Source organism: Lepidochelys olivacea, assembly GCF_965140295.1.
Source record: "Lepidochelys olivacea isolate rLepOli2 genome assembly, chromosome: 2".
Classification (NCBI taxonomy): domain Eukaryota; kingdom Metazoa; phylum Chordata; order Testudines; family Cheloniidae; genus Lepidochelys; species Lepidochelys olivacea.
The window spans coordinates 152939242-152952855 of record NC_140412.1 but is presented as its reverse complement, the minus strand read 5'-3'; the positions used below and the strand labels follow the sequence as shown (position 1 = coordinate 152952855).

Here is a 13614-nt window from a genome sequence, read left to right as displayed (position 1 = left end):
CTGGAGCCTCCAGCTCACCACAGGAAGACACACCCAATGAGGAAACTGCAGCAACTAAGATCTGCTATTATTTTTCACCTAAGTTACTGATAACTTAATTTTTCTCCTGGAGGCTAACTTTGCAAAGCTAGAAAACAAAGTGGAAGTTCTCAACAGCAAAATTGCTACTACAGAAAAAGCCAAAATATATTTAAAGAAAATTCAGTACCAGACAAAGACAATGGAATTTGTGCAACCAAGTGCCATAATTCTCAGAAGACCATAAAAATGCTGGAACATGATACTAAAAACCTCAAGACCAGAGAAAGGCATAAAACTACACACATAATTGGCTTTGCAGAAGGAGAACAAATTCACAATCCTGCTAAATATTTTGAAAAATGGCCATCAGGCACCAAAAATATTAGTATTTCTTGATTAAAAAGTTCACACAGAATTCCTGGGCTGATCTACAACAATAGACCCAAGACTAGAGTTGTACAATTCCAGACATACGGTGATCAATAAGGTTTTTACAGCTTTGCGATCAGAGAGTAAGATCAAGGAATCTGAGAACAGAATTTATATTTTTCAGCTTTTTTACTTGCAATATGGAGATAGAGGGCAGAATATACCATGCCCCTGCCTGGCAACAGTTCCATGTCAAATAGATTGAATTTGCTGTGTGTCATAAATATAAAGGGAAGGGTAAACCCCTTTGAAATCCCTCCTGGCCAGGGGAAAGCTCCTCTCACCTGTAAAGGGTTAAGAAGCTAAAGGTAACCTCGCTGGCACCTGACCAAAATGACCAATGAGGAGACAAGATACTTTCAAAAGCTGGGAGGAGGGAGAGAAACAAAGGGTCTGTGTCTGTCCTTATGCTGTGCTTGCCAGGGACAGAACAGGAATGGAGTCTTAGAACTTTTAGTAAGTAATCTAGCTAGGTATGTGTTAGATTATGATTTCTTTAAATGGCTGAGAAAAGAATTGTGCTGAATAGAATAACTATTTCTGTCTGTGTATCTTTTTTGTAACTTAAGGTTTTGCCTAGAGGGGTTCTCTATGTTTTTGAATCTAATTACCCTGTAAGATATCTACCATCCTGATTTTACAGGGGGGATTTCTTCATTTCTATTTACTTCTATTTTTTATTAAAAGTCTTCGTGTAAAAAACTGAATGCTTTTTCATTGTTCTCAGATCCAAGGGTTTGGGTCTGTGGTCACCTATGCAAATTGGTGAGGCTTTTTATCCAACATTTCCCAGGAAAGGGGGGGTGCAAGTGTTGGGAGGATTGTTCATTGTTCTTAAGATCCAAGGGTCTGGGTCTGTAGTCACCTAGGCAAATTGGTGAGGCTTTTTACCAAACCTTGTCCAGGAAGTGGGGTGCAAGGTTTTGGGAAGTATTTTGGGGGGAAGGACGCGTCCAAACAGCTCTTCCCCAGTAACCAGTATTAGTTTGGTCGTGGTAGCGGCCAGTCCAAGGACAACGGGGGTAATATTTTGTACCTTGGGGAAGTTTTGACCTAAGCTGGTAAAGATAAGCTTAGGAGGGTTTTTCATGCAGGTCCCCACATCTGTACCCTAGAGTTCAGAGTGGGGGAGGAACCTTGACACTGTGGCTTACCCATCCTCAAAAATGATTAACTACAAAAATGCTATTTTTCTACACCAATAGAAGCACTGTCTCAAGAAACTTCCAAATCTACCAGATGACTAGACTGCAAATTTAAGACCCTCCTAGCCCTTTAGAATGGAATGTATACCATAAGTATAAATGTTGATGTTTGCGCCTTCTACTATTTAACCATAAAAACATGAATAGAAAATACAACATATATAGAATCATAGGATTAGAAGGGATCACATGGGTCATCTAGTCTAACCCCCAGAGAACTTCTCTAATTTAAAAGCTAGCAGTTATACCTCACCTTTTTGCATTTCCTGACTTGTATATTTAACTATACTACCACAACATTACATCCCCTCTCTCTCTCTCTCTCTCTCTCTCTCTCTTTTTTTTTTTTTTCTATTTAACTCTGTTAAATAGGTTTTTAGTTTGAACCATTTCACCTACCCCTGGGGTATTCAACACAACACAACACATTTATGAGAAAGAGAAGGCAGGTGAGGCAATATCTTTTATTGCACCAACTTCTGTTGGTGAGAATGACAAGCTTTTGAGCTTACACAGAGCTCTTCTTCAGGTCTGTGAAATGTACTCAGAGTGTCACAGATAAATATAAGATGAAACAGATTGCTTAGCATAAGGAATTAACACACATTTCCAGATGAGGTGGCCCCCTCTCTAGTCATAGGGGGAGGAAAGGGGGGGAAACGCTGGGGGGATGGGTTAAGTGGGTTATAGAGTGTTGTAATAAGCCATAAATCCAGTGTCTCTGCTCATTCCATGATTTTTAGAAGAAGAATTTCTTCAGGGGCAAAGGGCTCACTGGTATCATGTAATGAGTTTCAGCTGGCCTGACCAGTTCAGTGTACCCCAATTTACTGATGTCTTAATCTGTATATAATACGTGGCATGTAAGAAATCATTGGAAAACTAATAACTCACTGATCATTAATATTCTTGTGTGAGGTATGTTGGCAAACAAGCCTGCCCTAGACAAAGGAATATGCTTATTTTTCTGACTAGCCTGGTCATCAGGCAGAGAGAATGAAGGTCCATTTACATATGAGATAAAAAAACCGTATCAGCTAACAAGTGGGGAAGGATACAGCATGGGGTCTACACCTCAGCTGGGAAGAGAAACTTTATCTGGGCTATAAAGACAGGGGGTCTGAACCTCAAGTGATAAGCAACTGAATCAACTGATTGTACAGTACTACTGTATTATAAACATATGATGAGTAAAGTGTTTTATAAAAGCCTATGACACACTGGTGATTAATATAATTGTGAATCGTATGTATTAATGCTAAATAAGGAATGATGGATACTAATTAATAGTGTGCTTTACAGTTTGTGACCAAAGAAAGGGAGAGACAGGTCTCTCCCAGACAGGAGGGAACATCACAGCTCTCTACCCGTCTCCAGTGAAATTAAGCAAGTTGTGACCAAAACCAATGGATGCCCAATTTACATTCCAATAAGCAGCAGGCTGCAAAGATCACAGGAAGCGAAGAATAGCATGATGTCATCCTGCCTCTCGAAACAAGGTAATTGAACTTTGAGAGATATAAGGAACAGAGGCAGAAAGCCATTTTGGCATTTATCACTACACAGACACAAGGGGCCAGAGTTCTTGCAAAGCAGAGAAAGAAGGGTCCTTCAACCAGTTGGGGGAGAGGGGTTGAACTCTCTGTGAACTGAGGTGAGAAACCTGCTTAGGCTAAGACTTTTCACCTAAGAAGCCAAGGGAAGCCAGCATCTTGTACTTCTGTAGAAGGTCCTGACTGAGGGAAAGTCAGCCACGGCTGGGAAGAAGAATAATTGGAGAGAGGACCATCTTCAGCCTGTACCTTGCTAGATTAAGGGTTAGGCTTTTAGATGTCTGTTTGCACTTTTATTTGTTTGTAACCCTTTCTAATTTTATTCTTTTTACTTGGCATCACTTAACCTAGGTCCTATTATTAATAAATTTGTTTTATCTTTTACTATAAAAAAACTCCGTGCTGTGCTTGAAGGGAACCAGTTTACCCCAGTTAAATTAATAAGCTCTAATGTGGTTTGTCTCTTTAACCAAACCAACCTTACTATTTCTCTGAGTGGTCCAGGAGGTGACTGGACACTTCAGGGCAGATGGTTTTGGGAAACGTCAGGACTTGCAGTGTGCTGGGAGTCACCCTGCAAGAGTAACCAAGGCTAACGGAAGCCAGGATGGGGCTCTTGTGCTGTAGGCAGGCTGCTGGAGTGAGAGTTGCTGATCCAGGGCTGTACAGCACACAGACACTCAAGGCGTGACCTGGATGCATGTCTGCTGGCATCCTGGTGTGTGAGCCACCGCAACAGGGCATTTGAGGCACCTAGAGTTACAGGGCAGGCAGTGCCACAATCCCTCACTGGTCTGAACTGCACCCCAGAACGTGACACCTATTCTGATACTTCTGCATCCCTTCCTTTCTGAAATTCTCTCAATTTTTAAATGACATTTTACTTCAGAGCTTTGGATATCCTCTGCAATTCATACACCATTCAGTTTTACATCACACTCCCTGTAAAACCACCATCCCCTTCCCTCGCTCCTTCAAGCATCCTTCTCACAAGACAGTACTTTAGGAGGAATGTGACTCATCAGAAAAGGAACCACATCCCTCAAGTAGAGAAGGTGGTACAGGCACAAGCATGTTATGCATGGTCCTAGCATGGCTCTGAGAAGGCTACACACATTCATCACAGCTTTTATGTTCAAGTTTATGACCATGGGAATCATCATCATCTTTTCTCTCTCCTAATAAGATTGGTTTGTGGTTCTCAGTCCCAAATACGTCTATTTCCTCATAGCCATCAGAAACACATTACAAATATCTGAGGTTATGTGTGGAAAAGAAGCACTATCACTATGGAGTGCTACTTTTCAGTCTATCTATGGCACTGAAAGGATACGCCAAATTAAGAACATAAGAATGGCTATATTGACTCAGACCAATGGTCTATCTAGCTGAATATCCTTTCTTTCAACAGTGATTGATTACAGACCCAGAGGGAATGAATAGAACAGACCCAGCTTCTGGCAGTCAGAGGCTTAGGGACTCCCAGAGCATGGGATTGTGTCTCTGACCATCTTGGCTACTAGCTAATGAACTTGAACTTATCTAATTCTTTTTTGAACCCAGTTATACTTTTGGCCTTCACAACATTCCCTGGCAATGAGTTACAGAGGTTGACTATGCATTGTGTGAATAAGTACTTCCTTATGTTTGTTCTAAACGTTTTGCCTAATCAATTCTTTGGGTTATCCCTGGTTCTTGTGTTATGTGAAGGGATAAATAACACTGTGTTATTCATTTCCACACCATTCAGATTTTATAGACCTCTACATATCTCCTTTTAATCATCTCTTTTCTAAACTGAACAGTCCCAGTCTTTTTAATCTCTCTCCACCTGGAAGCTATTCCATACCCTCAATCATTTTGTTACCCTTATCTGTATTTTTTCCAATTCTAATATATCTTTTGGGGCAAACAGAACTGCATGCAGTATTCAAGATGAGGGTGTACCATAGATTTATATAATGGCATTATAATATTTTCTATCTTATTATCTGTCCCTTTCCTAATAGTTTCTAACATGCTGTTGTTAGCTTTTTGACTGCTGGTACACATTGAGCAGATATTTTCAGAGAAATATCCAAGATGACTCACAATGATCCCACCCCTCCACTGTAAAAACTAGCCATTTATTCCTACCCTTTGTTTCCTATCTTTTAACTAGTTACTGATCCATGAGAGGACTTTCCATCTTATCCTATGACTGCTTACTTTGCTTAAGAGCCTTTGGTGAGGGACTTTGTCAAAGGCTTCCTGAAAGTCCAATTACACTATATATCCATTGGATCACCCTTGTCCACATTTGTTGACCCCCTCAAAGAATTCTAATAGATTGGTGAAGCATGAATTCCCTTTACAAAAGCCATGTTGACTCTTCCCCAACATATTTTGTTAATTTGTGTGTATGAGAATTCTGTTCTTTACTATAGTTTCAACCAGTTTGTCTGATACTGAAGTTAGGCATGTAATTGCCAGGATCGCCTATGGAGACATTCAAAATAAATCGGTGTTACGCTAGCTATCCTCCAGTCATCTGGTACAGGGACTGATTTAAGAGATTGGTTACACACCACAGTTATCAGAGTAACAGCCGTATTAGTCTGTATTCGCAAAAAGAAAAGGAGTACTTGTGGCACCTTAGAGACTAACCAATTTATTTGAGCATGAGCTTTCGTGAGCTACAGCTCACTTCATCGGATGCATGCCGTGGAAACTGCAGCAGACTTTATTTATACACAGAGAATATGAAAAAATACCTCCTCCCACCCCACTGTCCTGCTGGTAATAGCTTATCTAAAGTGATCATCAGGTGGGCCATTTCCAGCACAAATCCAGGTTTTCTCACCCTCCACCCCCCCACACAAATTCACTCTCCTGCTGGTGATAGCCCATCCAAAGTGACAACTCTTTACACAATGTGCATGATAATAAAGTTGGGCCATTTCCTGCACAAATCCAGGTTCTCTCACCCCCTCACCCCCCTCCCAAAAACCACACACACAAACTCACTATCCTGCTGGTAATAGCTCATCCAAAGTGACCATTCTCCCTACAATGTGCATAATTAAGGTGGGCCATTTCCAGCACAAATCCAGGTTTTCTCACATCCCCCCCACCCCCATACACACACAAACTCACTCTCCTGCTGGTAATAGCTCATCCAAACTGACCACTCTCCAAGTTTAAATCCAAGTTAAACCAGAACATCTGGGGGGGGGGGAGGAAAAAACAAGAGGAAATAGGCTACCTTGCATAATGACTTAGCCACTCCCAGTCTCTATTTAAACCTAAATTAATAGTATCCAATTTGCAAATGAATTCCAATTCAGCAGTTTCTCGCTGGAGTCTGGATTTGAAGTTTTTTTGTTTTAAGATAGCGACCTTCATGTCTGTGATTGCGTGACCAGAGAGATTGAAGTGTTCTCCGACTGGTTTATGAATGTTATAATTCTTGACATCTGATTTGTGTCCATTTATTCTTTTACGTAGAGACTGTCCAGTTTGACCAATGTACATGGCAGAGGGGCATTGCTGGCACATGATGGCATATATCACATTGGTGGATGTGCAGGTATACGAGCCTCTGATAGTGTGGCTGATGTTATTAGGCCCTGTGACCACAATTAGTAGTTCTGCAATTTCATATTTGAGTTCCTTCAGAACTCTTGGGTGAATACCAGCTGAGCCTGGTGACTTATTACTGTTTAATTTATCAATTTGTTCCAAAATTACCTCTACCGACACCTTAATCTGGGATAGTTCCTCAGATTTGTCATCTAAAAAGAATGACTCAAATGTGAGAATCTCCCTCATGTCCTCTGCAGTGAAGACCAATGCAAAGAATTTATACTGCTTCTCTACAACAGCACTGTCTTCCTTGAGTGCTCCTTTAGCACCTCGATCATCCAGTGGCCCCATTGTTTGTCTGGCAGGCTTCCTGCTTCCGATGTACTTTAAAAAGTTTTTGCTGTTAGTTTTTGTGTTTTTTGTTATTTGCTCTTCAGATTCTTTTTTGGCCTGCCTAATTGTCCTATCACACTTGACATGAGTTCTAGTTGTGGTAGGTGCACAGCTGAGACATCAGGGGATTCATCTACCTTCTCCTACCTAGACCACCAGATCATATGAGGAAGATCCAGCCAGGCACAAACAGAAAGACATGGACGTGGATTTTCAGACTCTGGTATGCAAATAAACTGGGGAAAATCTATCCTTGTTCCCTGTCCCTGATATGTTGCATAGGCGCAGTTCTGGATTCAGTGTTAGGAAGAATCTTTCTGCCAGGTCACATATCTAAACATACTACAAGCCCTGTCTACCTTAAAGACTAAACCACATCAGACAACAATTTTCTCTCACACTGATGGAACTTCATTCACATACATAACATCATATACTCAGTCACATGTAAGGGTCTGTATAACACTGAACATCCCCAAACTACACCCTCCTATATGGACAGTTTGGACTTTCTTCTCTTCAGTTCAACAAAAACCCTAACACAGCTCCGTTGGTGGGAATGCAGGGACTGCATGCTAAAAGGAATTTATTGCAGTCCACTAGTTCCCTTTGCCATTGTTTTCATTCTTCCATCTGGATTGGGAAACACACTTAAAAGAACTAGAAGATCAAGGTCTCAGTAACAAGCAAGAAGATACATATAAATATTCTAGATCTTAGAGCCATTCACTGGGCCCTGAAGTTATTTCAGCCACTGAAAGACACTGCCACATCAAAGAACTAATTAAACAATCAGAGCAGAGCTCATTGTTGAACATCTTGCAACGAAGCTGTGGTTCTTTGGAATTGATATGAGGCCCACAATATACTCAATGTCTCTGCAGCTTAGAAACATGCAGACAGCTTATATCAGCAGAAAAAGACTCGAGACCCCCAAGAATGTTTCTTGAAGTTGTTGTTGGTGAAGTCTCATCAAGAAGATAGGCATTTCCAAACATATACCTCTTTGCCTCAGATCAAATGTGAAGAGCCTCCTTACAATCCTCAGGTCGGCAAGGACAAAACAGGAGACAGACATTCTTCTTGGGCTGGAGCAAAAACCTGCAATACACCTTTTCTCCAGTTCCTCTAATCCTTCTGATAATTCAAAATATTCATTGTGACAGAAAAAAATACTCTTGGCTGTCATTCCTCCAGCATGACCAAAGCAGCACTGATACTCACCTTCTAGAGCTGTCTTACGAATATCCTGACTATCTGCCTATGTCTGAGGATCCCTCGTCCCAGAAGGACTGTTGGGTTCTCTACCCCAATCCTGAGTCTCTGTATCTGAAAAGCAAAGATTCTAGGCATTTGACTTTCACAGACCGAAACTGGTTCTCTCAAGTTCAAGCAATTCTGCTACCGACTTGGGAACCTTCAACTCTGAACTTCTTCACCCAAAACTGGAAGAGATTTTCAACATGGGCCAAGAAGAAAGGCTACCAAGTGATTAGTCTCCTCCATCTTAGACTGTTACAGCTAAAGAAACTAGGACTGTCTCTGCTACCTATCCAGATCCATTTCATTGCTATATCACAAGCTAATACAGAGAGTTAATGTATACTCCTATTGAATAGTTCAAAATTCCTGAAGGACCCCACCACACCTTTCCTTCTCTGAAAGAATTGCCACTTTTTAGGACTTTAATTTGGTGCTAACAAAGTTGATAGAAGCACCACTCATTTCCCCTAGGAGAATGCTGTTTCACACCTCTCATCTGAAACATCATCTTAACAGCTATCACTTCAGCCGAAACTACAAGCCCTGATGGCTGACCTGCCTTACACTAATGTTCGTAAGGACAAAGTGATTCTTAGAGCACACTTAAACTTTATTCCTAAGGTGATCACAGATTTCTACATGCATGTCACACTCTGCTCCTGACTTACCACCCCAAGATCACACCCTCATTTGGGAGGCCCATCTATACACTCTAGACGTGAGGAGGGTTCTACTTTTATCTGGAAAGAACAAAGCTGTTTGTGAAGTCCACTAGACTCTATAGTTTTTGGAGAAAACAGCAAAGGAGATGCAATATCTACCCAGAACCATCAGAAAACGGAGAAGATCATGTATGGAAACTTGTTACAACGTAGTTTAAGTTCCCATACCTGCAAGGATTAGTGTTCACTCAAGTAGGACTACAGCTCTTTCCATAGTCTGTCTGAAGCCTTGTCAACTTGACAGAGCAAACTGCAAAGGCCTAACTACATTGATTGTAATTACACTGATACAAACGCCTAATGTAGATATATTGCATAGATGTAAAATGAGGCTTACAGTAGTACAGTTTATTTCAGTGTGTTACTATATTAAGCAATCCATGTAGGGGTAACTACATGAATTAAATGGGTATTCCATTCTATATGGATTCTTATACCATGCTCATCACTGTGGTATCTGAGAGCCTTCCAGTAGTGCATTAAGCAACATCACTACACATCTGTCGTGGCATTTGTTCTCTCATCTGCTCCCTGGGGAGGGACATGTGTGCAATGGTATCTTGTTTTGGTAAGTTGTGGGTTTGATTGTTTTTTTTAACAGTACATGTTGCTTTGTTTTTATGTTAGAGAAGGCAAAAATCAAAGTAACGCACCTCACACTTGGAGGAGATGGTGGTGAAGTTTGTGATGTTCCTTAGTTTCTCAGAAAGTTCTATCCACAATGGTGGACCAGTTCCCAAGGAGGTCTGTTCCCTACACAAAACACTGCAGAGTTTATTTATTTTCATTTATTTATTTTATTGCAGAATTACACTGTGACAAAGGACAGTAATTGTCAACCACAGTCTGCATCCCAGAGCTTCAGGCAGTCTTTTAAATATCCAGGACCCAGGCCATGGACTGAGACCTTAAACTTGATTCAATATTCTATGGGAGAGTTAAGGGCAGGTTTGATGTACTCATGGTAGACTGTATGGCTGAGGAGATGTACTTCAGAATTCTGTACCAGCTGTAATTTTGTAAGTGCCAAAGACTTCATGCCTAGGTATAATGCATTGCTGTAGTCCAGCTGAGAACTGAAGGTGCAAATAACTGATGCCAGGTCCTCATCTGCCAGGATGGGATGAAGTCTCCTCAGATGATCAAATAAGAATTGTTGATGCTAAGTTCTCATAGCAGCATCTGTGAGTAATGCATTTCTTTCTAGGAGCTGGCTAAGGGTAAATATATGGTCGATCGTGCCGAAATTTCTTTGAAACCCTGCCTGTTCTCTTTGCTGTTGTTCATCCAGACTCTGAGAGTGTCGGTTCGTTATCACCTTTGTAAAGAGCTTGTAGATGTGAGAGAGCAGGCATATAGGGCAGTAATTCTTAAGATTTTCTCAATCGCCCTTCTTGTGCAGCAAGATGGTATTCGACTCCTTCCAGCTTGATGGTATTTTTCCTTGTTCAAGATATCGACTAAATCTTAAAGAGAGGGCCTTCCAAAGTTTTTTTGCCTCCTGCAGAAATCATTTCTGACATAATTCCATCTTAGCCTGGAGCTTTTCCCTTCTTCATCTGGTGCAGTGCGCTTCGGACTTCGCTGATGATTATTGGGGGGATGCATTCTTCTGACTCTTGGAGCGTTGGGAGAGGGACATTGATTCTTGATTTGAACAATTCTGTATAGAAGCCCTTGCAGACGTCCTCAATCCCTGCTCTGTCAATTACTGTCTCTCCATCCTTGTTCTTCAATGCTGTTACACTCAATCTATACTGTGTCAATCCCTGCTTGCATGTCCTGAGGCTCTTGTGTGATTCAGCTGTTTTGAGGAGCTTTTCTTTCCGGAAGTTCTCAAAGTCGTCCTTCAGTTTTTTTAATATAACATGTAATTACACTGTGGAACTCATTGCTATAAGATGCAATTGAGGACAAAAACACAGCAATATTCAATATGGGATTGAATATTTAAGAACAAGATAAGTTAAAGAACAGGATAACAAGAATATCCACAGTTATAACAGTTAATGCTAACAAATTTTGGAAGAAGTATTAAACTTCACGTTTCAGGACTGAAATTGGTCCCTAACTACTAGAAAGCGAGAGCTTTCTTGCATATTCCTCTGAAGCATATAGTGCTGGCTCCTTTCAGAAACAGGATATGGAATTGAATACAGCATGGTGTGATCCACTACATGAATTCGTATGCAAATACCAACAATGCAGTCCTTTAGTACAAGCAATGATATTTTTCTTCAAGATGAATAATAGTCCCCTTCCATCCCAAGAGTACATTAAGAAAAAGTATTGCTACTTAATGGTGATGCAGGACTTTGTGGATATTGTGGGAGGTTCATTTCATCCTAATCCATTTTGTATAATGTTTGTGAAAAGCAAGGTGAAGTTTTCAATGAACAGTGCTGAAGCTACTGAACCGGCCTCAGCCTACACACTATTGGACAGACAAGCAGTTGCAGCTAGGGCTGCATGAATTGTCTGGTAAGTACGTGGCACAGATTAGAAGTATTCTGTACACACACTTCCAAAACTGGGGATTGAAAATTGTATACAGAACAGTTCTTCTCCTGTTCTTCCATTGTAGTCATAGGTTTTTCCAGTGTTAGGCAGATAATAGGGCCCAGTCTGTGGCTCTGGTGAGGTCTTTCATGGTGTATCACTCCTCCAGAAGCCAGCAGACCAACAGAAGTTCCTTCATCTGTGTTTCACCGCAGTCACATGTGTCTGGGTCACTGGAATAGCCCCACTTCCCCATATGGACCTTTGACCTGAAAACTCTTGTTCAGAGGCAATTTAAACATCTCCAGGTTGATCAATCCTCTTCTGTGTCTGCAGGAAGCAATTCGGCAATGCCAATGTGCATTGTGAGGTCCACATCGAGTAATTCTAGCCGTTCGCATCACATTTCCAGCTGGGCAGCCGTCAGTAATTTTTTTGTAAGCGTTTCCATTGCAGCGAGGAACCTTTTCTACAATTTCAGGCATCTCACTGCCAGCATGCAGCCATCCAACAGATGTCTGGTATCTTTGGCTTGTTATAATCGTTGCATTTTGCTTTTGACCAATCTACTGATATCTGGTGGATCAATTCCAGCAAGCACATAAAGGTTGTTCACATTTGTTGGGTTTAACACTCTGTGATATAGCAGCACCCCGCATTCAGAACATGATCAGACTTTTTTACATGAGACGATCTTTCCCACACTGGATACGCATATTAGGCCACTGGACAGCAAAGTGTAAGTGCAGTGGCTCTTAGTGTTGCTGGGTTGACTCCCCATTTTGAATTTGCAAGCTTTTTGAGTATGCTATTCTGCGGCTAACTTTGCCTTTTATCTTCTCCATGCATGCATTGAAGAAGAGAACATGGTCTAGTGTCACTCTAAGTTAGACAGGATTCCAGCAGTGGGGAAGTGATACCCCATTCCAGATGATGTTGAGTTGTCTATTGGCCTCACAGTTACGAAGAGAAGAAGACACTCACTTGTATTTTGTCTGGACTGGCATGCAATTGGTTCTTGGTATAATAAACTGAAAGCCTAGACAGCACTGATGTTAGCATAGCTTCAATCTAGGCAAAATCCTAGGTTTGGGCACTGATATGTAGGTCATCAGCTTTGATAAAATTTCTTGTGCTGAGACGGATTGGGTAGTCATTCGTGTAGATGTTGAAAAGTATTGGCGAGAGTATGCTCCCTTGTGCTAGGCCGTTTTTCTGGTGCTGCCATTGGCTCCGCTTCTTGCATAGTTCAACATAAAAACATCAGTTCTCTAATAGAGATTATATCCGCTATATGAGGTGATGATCTTTCATCATGTTGTATATTTTAGTGAGGAGCCATTGGTGAGTCATTATGTCATATGCTGCTGATAGGTCAACAAACAAAACATCTACTACCATACCTTTTTCAAAACCATCTTCGATGCATTGAGTGATATTCAGCACATGACCAGTGCATTACTTGCCTGGGTGGAATCCAGCTTGCTCTAGGATCAGGTGCTTTTCAATGAATGGTGATAGGCAATTTAAGATGAGATGCTGTAGCAGGGTGGTCATCCTGCTCCAGCTCTGAAGGGGTTAAAGCAGCCCTGGAGAGGGCTGCAGCTGGGGAAAAGGGAGTTAGAACAGCCAAGCTAAGCTGATTGGAGTAGCAGCCACAGCTGTGGCCAGCTCAAACAGGGCCACAGTTGGCCCTTATAAGAGGGCTGTGGGCCAGAAGTAAAAGAGTCTCACTCTAGCTCTGGAGTAGGAAGGGCTAGTTGTCTGAGAGTGAGGTACCTTAAGTGGAGTAGTGCTGGGGAGCTCCAGCCTGGTAAACTCACAGGCTGCAGGCTTTGAGGAAGGCCTACAGAGGTACTGGGGCTGCAGAGGGGCAGCCTGGGAATACGCAAAGGCAACAGGTCCTACCTTCTTGCTTGTGATGAGTGGTCATGACAGACTGCAGTCTGCCCCAGTGAGTGGGGG

The 13614-nt window shown here is 41.6% G+C and overlaps 1 protein-coding gene across 3 annotated transcripts in view; it reads right to left on the bottom strand.

Annotated features, from left to right (window-relative positions):
• Nucleotides 1-13614, bottom strand: part of GALNT12 (polypeptide N-acetylgalactosaminyltransferase 12) — a 100807-nt gene that overhangs the window by 71984 nt on the left and 15209 nt on the right. The window lies entirely within an intron of this gene.